The following is a 12,419-nucleotide window of genomic DNA, read 5'->3' as shown; positions in this document are numbered from 1 at the left end:
TGTTCACAAAGAAAGTTAATTGTTAGACCATCTACCCTAAAGGTAGGCGTACAATCTTCTAACTTCCTAAACATATTCATGGAGATATATGTGGACCTATTCATCCACCATGTCGACCATTTTGTTATTTTATGATTCTGATAGATTCATAATCTAAATGGTCACACGTATGTTTATTGTCTACTTGTAATGTTGCATTTGCTAGGTTCTTAGCTCAAATCATTCTTTAACATGCCCAGTTTCCTTATTATCCTGTTAAGTCTATTCGATTGGATAATGCTGCTGAAATTAATTCTCAAGCATTCAATGATTATTGCATGTCACTAGGAATAAATATTGAACATTCTGTTGCACACACTTATACTCAAAATGGTTTAACAAAATCACTTATAAAGCATCTTCAATTGATTGCTCGATCTATGCTTTTAAATAGCAATTGTCTTTTGACACTTGGGGATATGCAATATTACATGCTGCATCATTAATTCGAGTTAGACCATCTGCTCACCATTCATATTCACATTTGCAATTAGTGTTAGGTCATCAACCTAGTATTTCATATTTTCGTGTTTTTGGTTGTGCTATTTTTTTTCTAATTCACCTCCACAGCGCACTAAGATGGGACAACAATTAAAACTTGGTATTTACATTGGCTTTGATTCCTTTTCTATCATTCGATATCTTGAACCATTAACTGGTGAGATTTTCAAAGCCAGGTTTATTGATTGTCATTTTGATGAGTCTGTTTTTCCTCCATTAGGAAGAAAAGACTCTCAACCATATAAGCATAATAATATTACTTGGAACAATATGACACAATCTCACTTGGATCCCCGGACAAAACATTGTGAACTTGAAGTTTAGAAAATTGTTCATTTACAAGGTATAGCTAATCAATTATCTGTTGCATTTAATGATACTTCAAAAGTTTTATAGTCACGCATTTCAGCTAGAAATTCAACTGCACATGTCAATGTCCCTAAAGGGCGAACAACAAGTGATGACTTGAAAACACATCAGAAATGTGGAAGACCATTGAAAGCTAAAGATAAAATTCCCCAAAAGAAAAATAAACAAATTTCTACTAGAGCTCTAGCAGAGCATACTCCAGAAGAGCAAATTTCTCCTATAGAGAATACTCCTACAGAGGTTACTCCTGAAGAGAATATACTTGTTAAATCCCAATCTTCTGAACAAATATTTCTGAAGAAATACAGGTACTTGATAATGATAATAATAAGCATTCAATATCTCACGAAGAAAGTAGGGATAGTATGATGAGTATCCCACATCGAAAAAATAGGGCTACCAACTCTAGTTTATAAGGATCCAAGGCACCCTCACCTAGTAAGCCGGTTTTCTGGGTTGTAGTTCTACCTTGGGCTTTATGGGCTGGGGTGGGTATTCATCACTAGTGCTTTCAGTGAGAGAGTCGCGTTTGCGGAGAGGGCTGCCGTCCGGGAAAGGGCTACCGTGTGAAGGGCGAGTGGAGCCGCCAGGCAAGTGTAGCCGCCGTGGACGTCGGCTGTCCATGGGGGGTGGTTTGATAAGTATCCCACATCGAAAAAATAGGGTTACCAACTCTAGTTTATAAGGATCCAAGGCACCCTCACCTAGTAAGCCGGTTTTCTGGGTTGTAGTTCTACCTTGGGCTTTATGGGCCGGGGTGGGTATTCATCATAGTAGTAAGACAATTATCGACAATGTATTTGCATATGCAGTTGCTACAAGCATTACTAGTAGTAATAAGGATCCTGAGCCAAAATCTGTCAATGAATGTTGACGTAGGTATGATTGACCAAAGTGGAAGAGGCTATGACAACATAATTAAATTCTCTATCAAAAAGAGAAGTTTTTGAGTTTTTGGATCAATAGTCTAGACACCTAAAGATGTCCAACCTGTAGGATACAAATGGGTATTTGTGCGAAAGCGAAATGAGAATGATGAAGTTACTCGTTATAAAGAGAGAGTTGTAGCACAAGGTTTCCCATAGAGATCTGGAATTGATTATGATGAAACATATTATCCTTTCATGGATGGAATCACATTCAGATTTCTAATTGGGTTACCAATCACTGAACGACTGAATATACGTCTAATGGACGTAGTAACAACTTATTTATATGGATCGTTGGATAGTGAAATTTATATGAGATTCCCCGAAGGATTTCGTTTGCCTGAAGTAAAGCTTAAAGGATTGTACTCAATCAAACTCCAATGTTCACTATATGGGTTAAAACAATCCGGGCGCATATGGTTCAACCGATTAAGTGAATACATTGTTAAAGAATGATTCGCAAATGATCTAATTTGTCCATGTGTTTTTATTAAAAGTCAGAATCTGTATTTGTTATAATCGTTGTTTATGTTGATGATTTAAATTTAATTGGGACCCCTGAAGAGCTTACTAAAGCTAGTGATTATTTAAAGATAGAATTTGAGATGAAAGATTTGAGAAAGACAAAATATTGTCTTGGCCTTCAGATCGAACACTTGAACAACGGTATCTTTCTTCATCAGACTACTTATATTGAAAAAGGTGTTAAAACAATTCTCTATGGATAAAGTTCACCATTTGAGCACTCCAATGATAGTTCGTTCACTTGATGTTAAGAAAGATCCATTTCGACCTCAAGATGAGGGAGAGACACTATTAGGTCCAGAAGTGTCATATTTGAGTGCAATTGGATCGTTGTTGTATCTAGCCAACTACACCAGGCGAGATATTGCATTTTCTGTCAATTTACTTGCAAGATATAGTTCTGCTCCTACTCAACGACACTGAAATGGAGTAAAATTTATTCTTCATTATCTAGGAGGTACAACCAATTTGGGTCTATTTTACTCATATGATCCCAAGTCTCAGTTAGTTGGGTATGTAGATGTTGATTATCTATCCAATCCTCACAATGCAAAGTCTCAAACTGGTTACATATTTCTTTAAGAAAATAATGCTATTTCTTGGAAATTAGTAAAGCAAACAATAACAACAACTTCTTCTAATCATTCTAAGATACTGGCAATTCATGAAGTTAGTGGGGAATGTGTGTGGCTAAGATCAATGATTTCTCATATTCAAGATAAGTGCGGATTTCAATCAGTTAAGAGTATCCCAATAGCCTTATTCGAAGAAGTCTTCAAAAAGGTGACAGGACTAAACACATGAACTCCAGAAGAGTGGTGATATAGATGTTCGACAGATTCGCTCTTTTGAGAATCTGGCAGATTTATTTACGAAAGCACTACCACATGTAACATTCAAGAAGTTGGTCTATAACACTGGCATGTGAAAACTTCGAGATCTTCTTGAATCAGGGAAAGTAAACATGTGAAGACAGTGGTATGGATTGTACTCTTTTTCCTTCAACCAATAGTTTTTTCCATAGGGTTTTCCTTGGCAAGGTTTTAACAAGGCAGCCTCCACACTGGTCAAATCAAAATTGATGTGTAAGAATGATGTACTCTTTTTTCTTTGCTAAGGTTTTTATCCTACTGTGTTTTTCCTTGGAAAGGTTTTAGGCCATTAAACTACTAAGTTTGCACCACCTAGTATAACCTTATACAATTTTCTAAGTTTACACTCAAAATTTGATGACTAGCCCAAAATACCCTTTATTTGTAATTCATTTTCCTTTTAGACTTGTCTTCCCCTTCTGGAGGCTTCGTCCTCTCTCCCTCAGAGCCGGTCTCCATTGCTAAATGATTAAACCGATGTTTGTCATAATAGATGTCAAATGAGCTATATATCAATCACATGATTCTACATAATCATAGGGTAATATATGATACTGCATGATTATAGGATGACTAGCATAATTGTAGGAGAATATATCTCGGTATTAAATGTATTGATTAGTTCCCTAGAATAGTCTCTCCTAGGACTGTATATATATTTGATGTAGACTTGCATATATGAATTACCAATGAGAATATATTCTTTACACAAACTTAGATGGTATTAGAGTAGTCGATCATGACTGTCTCTTTACCAAAACCCAGCATGCTTCCATAGCTTCTTCCTTCATTCTTTTGTTTTTTTCCTACCGCAAAGTCATTTCTCAAACACTATTATCATGGCTACCGATGATGACCTTGGCAAAGCCACCAACCGTGATCAATCCTTGATTACAGATGGATCTTCTTCACAACCTCAAGTCGTCACAATCTAGGGAGATAACTCCAGCTTCTCAACAGGGGTCCGACTAGATGATAACAATTATTCTCTATGGCATCAGGCCATAGAGATGAAAATTGCTGGCAGAGAAGAACATGGCTACCTAACCGGCGATATACCTCAACCAGCAACCACAGATCAGAATTACAATAAATGGTGTGCATCTGATTGCCAAGTCAAGAGTTGGTTATTCGATGTTATGCACCCAACTCAGATGAAACGGTTTATCCGTTACAATACAGCCAAACAAGTATGGGATGCTATCAAGAAGACATATTCTGATAGTTTAGATGAGGCCAAGATTTATGATCTTCACATAAGGTCTTTCAGAATGAAACAGAATGGGGTAACTATTACAAATTATTACAGTGAGCTTATTGAGGATTTTCAAGAACTTGGTCAATTGAGCCCCAGTAACATGGAGCATCCAATTGACATTGAAATCAGATTCAAGGAGGTTGAACGACTGTGAGTTTATATATTTCTCACAGGGTTGGATAACAATTTTGATCAGATTAGAGAAGAAATCTTGCGAATGGAACCCAAACCAGAACTTGAAGCAACCTATGCACATATCAAAAAAGAAAGTAACCGACAAGGAACCATGTCGGATACTAGTGTCACATCTGAATCCACGGCTTTGGCTACTATTCGATTCAAACAACCTCGACCACATCATCAGAATATTGATTCTACTCGTAATCGGCCTCCAATGCAGTGCACGAAATGTGGTTTAGATAACCATACAATTAAAGGTTGTTATGACATCAGTGGTTATCTTGAGGGATGGGTTCACAAAGGGCGAAAGAAGGAGTCAAGCAGAGTCTCATTTGCTTCCGCTACTTCAGAAACTCTATCAGAGTCTCCTTCAGGTACATATGACTCTACGGCTTTATGTACTTCAGGTAATATCTCTCAAACACCTTCACTTACTTGTAATAGATCATGGATTATTGACACTGGCGCTACTAATCATATGACATCTAGCTCTATTGGATGACACTCTACTAAACCATCAAGTCAAACACATGTTACTAGTGCTAATGGAACTATCTCTCTAGTACTGGAAGAAGGTTCCATATCCCTAACACCATCATTAAACCTAGACCATGTCTTGGTGGTTCCTTCCCTTGATTATGATTTGTAGTCTGTTCCTTAAATCATTGATTCTCTTAATTGTACTGTGTGTTTTTGGCCTTCATATTGTCTCTTTCAGGATCTTCTCACTAAGGCCGTGATTGGATGTGGTACTAGGAGGGGAAAGGTGTATTATATGGACCTGACAGAAGACAACACAAAGAAATTGAGTCAAGCACATCATACAAGAGGGGACGAATCGATCAGAATGAAAGAAATTTAGTTGTGGCATAGGCGCTTAGGACATCCTTCATTTGGTTATTTGAAACATTTATTTTCGGATTTGTTTTCAAAATTTACCGAATCAGACTTTCATTGCGAAACTTGCATTTTGACGAAAAGCCATCTTATTTCTTATCCGTTACGGTTGAATAAGAGTTCTATGCCTTTCATGCTAGTTCATTCTAATGTGTGGGGACCGTCAAGAGTTCTTACACTTAGTGGTTATAAATGGTTTGTGATATTTATTGGTGATTGCACCAGGATGACCTGGATCTTTCCTCTAAAACAGAAAAGTGAAGTCACTGCCAAATTCAAACAATTTCATCAATATGTCCAAACACAGTTTCAAAGGAAAATTGCTACCCTTCGGTCTGACAATGGCGGAGAGTATGTCAACACTAACTTACATAATTTTTTAAGCAAGAATGGTGTCGTTCATCAAACCACTTGTGCCTATACACCACAATAGAATGGTATCACCGAACGGAAGAATAGACATCTTCTAGAAGTTGTCCATGCTTCTTTATTGGAGGCACATATGCCGCATCATTTCTGGGGAGAAGCTCTATGTTCTGCGGCTTATCTCGTTAATCGAACACATCCAGCACTCTCCAATATCAGACTCCATATCAGACATTGGCCAACCTCCTCACCATGACATCCACACCAAATCTAGAACCACATATTTTTGGTCGTGTTGTATATGTTCATGTATACTCACATCAACGTGGCAACCTTGATCCCTGTGCATTACGGTGTGTCTTTGTCGGGTATGCACATACTCAGAAGGGCTACAAGTGTTTCCATCCCCCTACTCAAACCTTACATATCACGGCCGATGTTGTTTTTAATGAAAATGAGTTTTATTACTCAAGGGCAGATTCTGTGTATCCTCTGTAGGGGGAGAATGATATATTTGTAGAAGATACTCAGTATAACATCCCAACTTCAGACATCTCAGAAGCTGCAGAGAAGGTCTTGGATCACACTATGACAGAACAAACTCAAGAAATAACCGCTTCAGATCAACCTATGTCTGAACCACAAGAGATGACAAAAGATGTATTGACTTCTGAATGACCAACTCCTCCTACAGTACCATCACCACTCATCCAATCAGGTCCTATAGATCTCCCTTAGGTAATGAACAGTCTGTAACAAACATTTTATTTGAGTCGAATTAGTCTGAGTCAAATCATACTTCACCTGAGTCTATTCATACAAAGGACATAGGCTATCAATTGCCCCCTCGAATAAATAGAGGTATTCCCAAACAACAATAAGATCCAGACCCTAAGTCTAAAGTTAAATATCCTATTGCTAACTATGTTTCCCTTCATAGACTATCTCCGTCATGTGCATCATTTGCATGTCAATTATCTACTGTATCTGACCCAAGTAATGTGCAGGATGCTTTGAAAGACCCCAAGTGGACTCATGCAATGAATGAAGAGATGAGAGCTCTCCAAAAAAATTCAACATGGGAAATGACTAATCTTCCTAAAGGGAAGAGAACCGTGGGTTGCAAGTGGATTTATATAATAAAGTACAAGGTGGATGGCACCATTGAGTGGTACAAAGCAAGACTAGTGGCAAAAGGTTATACCCAGACTTATGGGGTTGATTATGGGGAGACCTTTGCACCGGTAGCCAAGATCAACACGATTCGCGTACTTATTTCTCTAGCAGCAAACGAAAATTGGCCATTACATCAGTTTGATGTAAAAAATGCCTTCTTGCATGGTGACTTGGAAGAAGAAATCTATATGGATCCTCCACCAGGATGTAAGATGGAATCCACCCAGAGCAACATGGTGTGCAAACTAAAAAAGTCTCTATATGGATTAAAGCAATCACCAAGAGCATGGTTTGGAAGGTTCAGCAAATCAATGAAGAAATTAGACTACAAGCAGAGTAACTCGGACCATACACTTTTCATCAAACATAGAAAAGGTAAGGTCACTGCTCTTATTGTGTATGTTGATGACATAGTAATTACTGAAAATGATTCAGAAGAAAAGGCAGCATTGCAACGTTATTTAGCCAGTGACCAACAAAGCAAGGTATCAACGTCTTGTGAGCCAATTCATGCATGCACACAGTGAAGCACACATGGATGCCGTGAATCAAATTTTGAGGTACTTAAAAACAGCTCCTGGAAAAGGCTTGATGTTCTCATGTCATGAACATTTAGATGTGGAAGGTCATACGGATGCAGAGTGGGCAAGTACAATTACGGATAGACGATCAACATCCGGCTATTTTACATTTGTAGGAGGTAATCTAGTTACTTGGAGGAGTAAAAAACAAAAAGTGGTGTCAAAGTCCAGTGCGGAAGCAGAGTATAGGAGTATGGCATAGGGAATATGTGAACTACTCTGGATTAGATACTTGTTGAAGGATTTGGCTTTCAAATCCAAACATCCCATGAAGTTATATTGTGACAACAAGGCTGCAATTGATATTGCACATAATCCTGTACAACATGATAGAACAAAACATGTTGAAGTTGACAGACACTTCATCAAAGAAAAGCTCGAGGCTAAGATCATTGAGGTACCATTTGTGAGATCCGAAGACCAACTGGCAGATGCACTTACTAAAGCAATAAAAGGCCGAATCTTTCATAGCTCACTTAGCAAGTTGGGTATGGAAGATATATATGCTCCAAGTTGAGGGGGAGTGTCAAATGAGCTGTATATCAATCACATGGTTCTGCATAATCATAGGGTAATATATGATACTACATGATTATAGGATAACTAGCATAATTGTAGGAGAATATATCTCGGTATTAAATGTATTGATTAGTTCCCTAGAATAGTCTCTCCTAGGACTATATATATATTTGATGTATACTTGCATATATGAATTATCAATGAGAATATATTCTTTACACTTACTTAGAATAGATTCTACAAATGTACGAAAGGAGGTAGATTTGGCAACTCGGGATTTTCACCGGCTGTGTTCTAACTTTAAAGAATCCCTGTTGAGTTCATTTAGCTTCATGAGGGAATGGCTACCTTGTTTGACTTGTCTACTTATAATGCTACATTTTTTAGTTCTAAAATCTTTAAAAACTCCTTTTCTAATTTAAATACAAACTGTCTTTTGCAAGAAATCCTAATGAGATGAGTTCTCTAAATTTACAACAATAACCAAAAATTCTAATTCTAACAGCCCAGTAATTTCTTGATCAACAATCGGCCCATATTCTTCACTTGTTAGGTAAATGGCCTCAAAATCATAATTAAAAGAAAACATGCTGAAATCATTCTTAATCAAATAAAAAGAGACAAAAACAACACGTCACATTGCTTGTGATTGTCGAAAGGGGGTGTATTGGCGGCTTGTGATTGTCGAAATGGAGTGTATGGCCGGGCTTTGTATTTTGTAATTTGTAGTTGTCTGTAGTCGTCCACGTACGGTGGACTTGTGAATTTATCCAACACATAAATATATATATATATATATATAGAGGAATTCTCACATAAGGGTGTAATGTAAGGGTGCAAGATAAGAGTCTATGTTTACACCATTGATTTGAAACATGTGAGACCTAAATCAGTGGATCCCTCTTGTCATCTCATTCATCCACACCATTAAAAAGTCACCCTTATTTTACACCATTACCTTACATTAGATCCTTATGTAACAAGGCTACACTAAAGCCCTACCAAGATGATTAATTCCTCATATTATAGTACAATAAAACTAAATTAAAGAATGGCATAGTTCTAGTTAACCAAACAGGCAAACACAGAACAAGTTGAAAACTTTGGAGTTGAGATCCAATCTCTCTACTTCCTCTTGCTCTCATTGTGTCAAAAATCTATAAAATCTCAATAGTCTTCAAGGGTGGCCGGGCTATGCACTTTTATAATGCTAGTACATCTAGAATCTAAAACCTTAAAGACTCCTTTCCTAACTTAAATACAAAATGTCTTTTACAAACAAATCCTAATAAGAATAGAGTTCTCCAAATTTACAACAATAGCCCAAAACTAATTTTAATTCTTCAATATAAAAGTTCATGGCCAAGCCCAATGCTATAAATTTATAGCAATAGCCCAAAACTAACTTATATTCATTATAACAGTTCATGGCCCAGCCCAACAATTTATTGATCAACAATCCGCTTATATTCTTCCGATGGAATTTTTATTGATTTTTCTTATAAATAATTATATTAACTGCGTAGTACATTTAAAATAATAGAGTTTACCTAACTTATTTTAAAATTTTTTCATTTTCTAATTTTTAAGCAATGGGACAACTTATCTGTTTTAAAATGATAGAGTTTACCTTTGGCCTGTCACGATAAGTATTTAGGTATCTTGCAACTACTAATGCTGGTAAAATGTACCATATTTAAAATAAATTCCCAAAAAACAATTATGGAATGAAGTCAATGATCAGTTAAATCAACGATTATGAAAAGGGTGGAATGGGTGCGGCAAAGGATAGGGGTGGGACTTACAACAGTACTAAAAAAACCAAAAAAAAACAAACACGGCACGGCCCTAATAATAAAGTTGGTCGAACTGTCTCACTAGCGGTTGGATTTGTTCTGATAAGATTGACTTGTAAACTGAAAAAGTTAGTTGAATCGTCTCACCAATATATTGGTTGGATCGGTTCTGATAACAATTACTTGTAAGCTAGAATAATCTTCCATTAATGGTACAAGACTATGAGGGGATAAAGATCTTGTTGAGAACTAACAAAAAGAGGAAAAAAAAAAAAAACAAGATTTAACGAGGTTCAGAACAATTTGCTTACGTCCCCGGGCGAATAACAACAAAGAAGTTCATTAATATGAAGAAGATTACAAAAAAGATGAACTTTCGAACTCAAGAACTAATCCACAAATCCCTTTATTTGGATTCTCGTACCTCAAACCCCTCTCTAGGACTCCATGGACACCAGGACTTCCTAGAACACCATAGAAAGTTGGACAAACTTAAACTCTTATAGGCTTCCCCAAAACACAAAAGAAGGAAACCTTAATTCCCACTCAAAACCTAATAGAATTTTGATTTTATAACTATAAAAATGTCAGGCCCTTGGTTTCCTCAAGGAATGATCCATGCATTCCTTAAGGAAAGACAATCTAATATGAACTAAAAAATCAACTTTGAGACAAACTTCATAAATCTCCACCCTGAATCAAAATTGATTGTCACAAACGACAGAAAACACAATAGTCCACTCAAAAATCTTCATTCGTCCTCGTAAACATCCTTCCTAACTCATGTTGCCTTCTCCAACAAAATAGATGAACACTATTTGCACTTCATGTTTTGCTAAGTGCACCCCAAAATCTCACCAAAAAACACAATCTTTAAACACCCCGTATTCCCTACCATTTTCAATCTCAAATCTCTTTCTTCTTCCCTAAAAACCCTAGATCAGATAGAGAATGCCAGCCATCAAAAGTGGAAGCACGATTCCGACTCCATCAAGGCATCAAGCAGAGTTTCCCATTCTCTAATGGTGGGTGTGCTTGATTTGAGGTGGAGTCCCTTTTCAGAAAATGCGTTTCGTGTTGCTTTGGATGCTTTTAACGTGTAGAAGGTTGTCAACCAAGGAGATTTGAGTTTTTTTTTTCCCTTTGATTGGTCCAAATGAGAGACTTCCCTTCCTGTTTTGGTGAATGCAAAGTCTAAGTAGTTGATTCTTCATCTTCAGGTACCACTAGAACTACTCAAAACTTAGTACCACTGGAAAAGTTCAACAAAGCACTAATCGAGTGAACTGACAAGAGTTGGGCTCCATTGGTGTGCTCAAAAGTATGGGGGAAGGTTTGAAGGAAGAGGAGATGAAGAGGTTAGTTACAAAAAGCATGAAGAAGAGGAGGAGGAAGAACAAGGATCAGAGCAAGAACAGATGAACTCAAATGGAACAAGAAGAGAGGAGGCAGAGTTGTAGATTTAGGGTTTGGGTTTGGGTTTGGGTTTGGGAAAGGGAATGCAGATTGAATTTTTAGAAAAAATTGAAAATGGGGGTATACTCAATAATGTTATGTATTTAACTGTGGTGCTTTAAGATTGGGGTGTATTTAATAAAATTTGGGATTCATATAGTCTTCATCAACAAAATATCAAACTTTAGAGATTAACTCTGACCAAGTCAAAATGCTCTTTGAACTTGTTTGTCGAATCCACAACATAAATCGATGTACTAGAAGTCTGTCAATTAGCCTCACTTGCTTTGACAACTTTGGAATATAGAACCCCATATTCTCTACCTTAGTAAGTGCTTTCCAAACTGTGCTTCTCATCTAAAAATGTCCACCTTGTTTTCTTTGAGAATTCTCTGCCTCAAACCAAACTAGAGTACCAACCTACACTCCACCTAATGCTCTCATCTGAATCTCCACCTATATCTGAGATCTAGAACCCATCTTGAGGGTATACAACTGTTGTTTTAGATACAACTAGTTTGTCAGAGACTTCCTCATATACAAGCTTTCTAGCTTGTCCCATAGCCCTTTTGCTGTTTCTACGTCTACGACCTCATTGAGGACTACATCTGCAAGAGATAATTGAATCACACTATGTGCCTTCTCGTCCATCTATACCACCGTCTCTTCGGATAATTTGGATGCCTCTTCTACAGCCAAAATCTTTGTCAAACCTTGTTGTCGCAAAAGTGCGCGTATCTTGATACGCCACAAATTGAAACAATTCTCTCCATCAAACTTTTCTATCTTGAGTTTTGCAAGAGCCATTGAACCTGGCTTCGATACCAATTTATTGTGAATTAATGAACAAAACTCTTATGTAGAAAGTATGTAGAAACAAAAAAGAGAAAAGAAGACACAAGATTTAACGAGGTTCGACACAACTTACATATGTCTTCGGGTGAAGAACAATGTAA

This window comes from Tripterygium wilfordii, chromosome 19, assembly GCF_013401445.1.
Source record: "Tripterygium wilfordii isolate XIE 37 chromosome 19, ASM1340144v1, whole genome shotgun sequence".
Classification (NCBI taxonomy): domain Eukaryota; kingdom Viridiplantae; phylum Streptophyta; class Magnoliopsida; order Celastrales; family Celastraceae; genus Tripterygium; species Tripterygium wilfordii.
This window is presented reverse-complemented; position numbering follows the sequence as displayed.